Source organism: Calidris pugnax, unplaced genomic scaffold (assembly GCF_001431845.1).
Source record: "Calidris pugnax isolate Ruff unplaced genomic scaffold, ASM143184v1 scaffold1156, whole genome shotgun sequence".
In the NCBI taxonomy this organism is placed as follows: Eukaryota; Metazoa; Chordata; class Aves; order Charadriiformes; family Scolopacidae; genus Calidris; species Calidris pugnax.
In genome coordinates, this window is record NW_015094503.1 from 446,263 (window position 1) to 451,489 (window position 5,227).

Consider the following 5,227-nt stretch of genomic DNA (forward strand, 5'->3'; position numbering starts at 1 on the left):
GCCCCCCGCCAGCGGCCTCCGCGCGACACGCCCCGCCCCGCGCCGCTTGTTTACCCTCCGCGCCGCCCAATGGCGAACCGCCGCTCGGCCGCCCGCGCCCTCGGATTGGCTGCTGCGTCGCGGCGCGCCCGCCCGCGCGCCGCACCGCCGAGCACCATTGAGGCCGGCTGGGTGGGCGGGGGCGGCGGCAGCCAATGGACGAGCGGTGATTTGCATGGCTCTGCCGAGAACGTTTTTCATTCATAAAAAAATAGAAGGGGGAAGAGGCCGGCGGGTGGGGCTGGGGCAGCGCAGGATTTAAAGGGGCCGCAGGCTCCTCCGCGAGGAGGCTGGGGGGGCTAACGGGCGGCCTCGGGGAGTCGGTGGGACAGCCCGAGGGATCCGATGGGGACCTGCCCCCTGCATGCCGTGCCCCGGAACCCGCCGCACAGCCAGCTCCGCGGACGGGGCGGACCTCTGGCTTCGCACTCCGTGAGGTCCCCACCGAGCAGGCCCAGGGCCCCCCTTGCTGTCTGGGGAGGCGGTTTCGCACCACTAGGGCAGCATCACACGGGTCCCCCTGCGAGCCTGGGGCTAACCCGTGCCTGAGCGCTGGCCTCGGCAGCCTGTCCCCCGCAGGCACCCTGGAGGCTGGTTTGCCTTTGGGAAGGGCTCGTTGGAGGAGGCCGTAGGGAAAATAGGTCCCACATGGAGAGGGCTTTCGGGCTGCCTTGGCCACAGATCCCCGCATGCAGGCTCACGGTCACAAGCCCTCGCAGAACTGCAAATAACTCAGAGGATCAGGAGTGATCTTAGGACAAAGCCACGCTGCTGGGGGCCTGCCAGGCCCCCCGCCCCAGCGGTGCTCTCCCGAGTGCCTCAGTTTCTCCATCTGTAGCTGAAGGTGTGGAGATCCACTGCAGAGACTGCCTGCTGGTTGCTTGTGGAGGACACAGCAGGTTGCGCAGGATAAATGAACTGTGTGGAGGCCTCACGTTGGTTTTGAGCGAGACTGGGAAATTATTGCTGGAAAAGGGGAAAACAATGGATAGTGCTCACTTAAAAGTTGCTCTTCTCAGCTTGGGAAGGAGATAAGCCTTCAGCTAGGACCTTTGGAAGACACTCAGGGGTTCGGAAACCTGTTGGCTCCTGCTCACCATTTTGAAATGCTTAGCCTCAGGTCATGGGCTTGCCAGTGTCCTGGGGGAGCTGCCCAACATGTCTCTGGGCTGCTGGTGGGAATTTCTCTGTTGATGTTGGTGGACTGATGAGCTTCCAGAGTTCTCCAGGGCCACCACCATCCCCCTGGGATGACACTGGTAACCGCAGGTAGCTTGTCTCCCTTTGTGTCCTGGGTGAAATGGCAGGGGGGATGCAAGGATAGAGTGCCTGTCAGGTGCCTGTGGGCTGGGCGGGGGGAAGCACGCAGAGGGCACAGAGTGTCCTTGCTGCCTGGGGAACACTCCCGGGGGGCTCTTCAGGCGCTGGCACTCTCACTTCCCCTCTGCCATTACGATTAAATCACCTCTGGTAAAATTAGCAGATGACACATGGATGGGCGGGTGGCAAAACCTGGGCCAGGGAGCAAGGAGGGATGCTGGAGACGAGCTAGGTCATTGCAGAGCTGGGCACAACCAGTGACCCACGGTGGCTGTGGGCCTGCACCAGCCCCAGCGCTGCTCAGCACCCCGGGTGTCTTGCAGGGAGAGATGATGGGGGCTGAGAACAGCTGTGGGGCAGGCAGGTGGGCGGATTCAGGGGTGCCCCAGGAAGAGCCAAAGCCCCTGGAGAGCCAGGGCTGGGAGAGGGGATGGTGACTGGGACCTGCTAAATTTAGAGTGCACTCAGGAAAACAAAACAACCCAAAAACAAAACAAAAAAAACCCCCTGCAGGCTCCAAATTTAGCTGATTGCAGCTCCCTCTCCATCGTGCTGCTGCTGACATCGTGCTGCTGCTTCAGCCCCAGCACCCCAAATCAGGCACCTCTCATTGGGATTCCCCAAAGATGGGGACCCTGTGCCTGGCCAGGAATCGGGGAACCCCAGCGCGCCCCAGGACCAGCTGAGTATTTCATCACCATCTTTATTTGAGGCAAGCCCACAGCAGTCCGGGTGTACACGGCGACACGCGCTATGCTACGGGTGCCATCTCCATGCAGGCAACCACAGCGACGCACACAGTGGGAGGATGGGGCTGGCACCAGGCTGGCGTTCCCACAGGAATGGGGTTTCACAGCTCTCGGGGGGTCTCTCAGCACGGTGCCAGCTGCGTGGGTGCTGGCACACTGCCCCTGCTGCCTGGGGGGCGTTTGGGGGCTCCCGCTCCATCCCAGAGCCTTTGGGGGACAAACAGGTCTGAGCTGGGAGACATGGAGGGGAACAGGGGGTGGGTTCAGAGCCTTGTGTGCCTGCGGGGCATATTTCTCCCCAGAGCTGGGGACAACCAGGCTGGCATCCCAGCCCCTGGGGGTGCCTCCTGGGCTGGAGACCTTTGCACCATTGGACTAAGGAGGTTGTTAGCTGCCAGGCCCGTTGACCCATGGCTTTGGCACAGCGCAGCAGATTGAACCCAGTCCCCCGCAGGGGAGTGGCAGGGACCATCTAACTGGTCGTCACAAGGGGATGTCTCCATTGGAGCCCCTCACTCTTGGCAGAGCGGTGTTGGTGTGTCATTGTCCCACCAGCCCAGGGTGGTGGCCCTAGGCTCCCTGTGCCCTGCAGGACACGTGTCCGTGTGCTCCTCCCAGACCTCGCCAGGCTTTGAGCTCAGAGGTAGAGCTGGTGGCTCTGCTCACGGGGTGGGCATGGGCACGGGCAGCCGCTTTCTTCTCCCGGCTCTGCCAGCACTGGCTGCAAACCGCGACACAGAGACGCAAGCGCTGCCCTTTGCCCAGAGCCCAGCACACCGTGACCAGGTACAAGGAGCAGGTCTGTGGTGAGAACTGCTGCTGATTTCACACGGGCAGTTTCTGACCAGAGCCCTGGGATAAAAACACTGGGCTGAGGCCAAGGGGGCAGGGAAACAGAGCCAAACCTGCTGCCACAGACGTCACTGACCTCGTGTGTTGATACCGAACCCAACGCTGGCAAAGCTCTGGAGCTGGTTGAGGTTTTCTTCCTTCCCCCTCCCCACGTGTGGGGGCTGCAGGGCACAGAGGCCACCAGGGAGGGGCTGGGGGGGCTGGAGGCCACAGGTCCATGGGACCTGGGGTTTATTTGGCATAGCTCCCCTAGGCTTTCAGCTGGCTACTCATTAATGGCCGCCCTGGGTAATGATGAGGAGGAGGAGGGTGGATTTATGCACCACTGGTGGAGTGTGCTCCTGTACCCAGGTCATGGCTTCAGGGAGCTGTGGCCATCTCTGTGCCTGCCGGCTGGGCCCATGCTCACTCTCGCTCACTCCATGGGGCTTGGTGTCCCCTCCTCATGGCTTCTGGGCTGCTGCCAGCACTCTCCTGTGTGGCCCCAGGTGTCACACTGCCATGAGCACCTGCCCCCCCCCGGCTCGCCCTCACCCTGCCCGATGCTGGCACCAAGGGCAGGAGGGGAGGGAGCTGTGGCAGCCCCCCCGAGTCCCCTTGTGGGCTGGGCTGAGGAGAACGTGTGGGCTGGGGCTCCCCTGGGGCACTGCTGCCTCCTCCCATCTCACCGAATGCTATGGGGTTGGAAGGGACCTCTGGAGATGATCCAGTCCAACCCCCTGCCAGAGCAGGGCCACCCAGAGCAGGTCCCACAGGAACGTGTCCGGGGGGGGTTGAATGTCTCCAGAGAAGGAGACTCCACCACCTCCCTGGGCAGCCTCTGCCAGGGCTCTGCCACCCTCACAGGAAAGAAGTTCCTCCTCATGTTTAGATGGAACTTCTTATGTACAAGTTTGTGCCCATTTCTTCTTGTCCCTGTCACCAGGACCCCACAGCTGCTGCCAGAAATGGCCCCAAACTCAAACAGGCACACAACAGCACTGTCCCTGCCTGGGAGGGTGACAAACAGTTCCCTTTCAGCTCACTGTTCACTCTGAAACATAATGACTGCAGCACCCTCTGCACTGCCAGGGGGCTGCTGTTGAATGGGATCTGCAGTGTGAGGAAGGACCGGGCGCTGGGTCACCGGGGAGGACGGGGGGCTTGTCACAGCCAGGGCTCTCTGCCCTGTGGCAGGGGCAGAGCGGGGACAAGCAGCAGTTTTCCTGCCCGTGGCATCATCCATGGGGCAGGAGCCACTCCCAGCTTGCTGCCAGCACCACAGGGGACTCTGCCAGACCTGAGGGAGCTGCCTGGGAGCAGGGGATGATTTGGGAGCCAGCGTCCTCCCTTGCAGGGCCACTGCAGGAGGGGGCAGGTGCCTGCAGAAGTAACCAGCAGCCCTTGCTGTGGGCCAGTTCTCCCAACTCCTGGGAGCGCGGTGAAGCAGGGCACACATCCAGACCATCCCTCCTCTGTGCATTCGTCCCTTTTGTGGTCCCTGTCACATCCTGGGGAGAAGCTGTGTCTCATGGTCTGGTGGGGGACACGTGGGTGATGACACCGAGACCTGCCCGTGCATATTGGAAGCAGCACTGGATGCCACCAGGAGAGCACAGGCCTGCTAGAGCATGAGGAGATGTGTAAAAAGGTGGAGGGGACATTTCCAGGCAAGAAGAGCTTCTCGATGTCTGTCCCCAAGGTCCCCAGCCCCTGGTGCAGACTGGCAGGCTTCAGGAGAGAGGCAAGTCCATGCAGAAGGAGGTGCCATGGGGGACGGCCAGCAGAGAAGGGAGGTGGTGTTTGTGTCCAACCCAGGCTCATTAAAAGAAGGTGACATCCCCCCCCACCCCCAAGTCCACCAAATAAATACATAAATATGACTGTGAAGCCCAGAAGCAGGGTGTGGACATTTCCCAGGGTCAGCAACTCCTCCCAAAATCCCACTTTAGCCATTTCCATGTCCAAACATGGTGTCTTCCTGTCTACCCTGCGCTCGTCCCCACGGCCCAGGCACTGTGTGTCCCCAGACAGTCCCATGCCTTGTGGCTCCCAGGGCTGGCAGCGAAGGCTTAAAACCTGTCCTAGAAGCACTAGCCGGAGGCATGACAAAGACTGTCTCCTCTAGGCTATGAAAATAAATAACTTCTCTGATATGCAAGGGTTGGTGGACAGAAAGCCAGTGCAGCAAAACATTGAGTGTCCTTCAAGAGGATTAAAAATAAATAAGTGAAGCTTGGCGTTTTCTCAGGAGCACACTCATTTGCAGCTCTGCTGGGGCAGGCGGG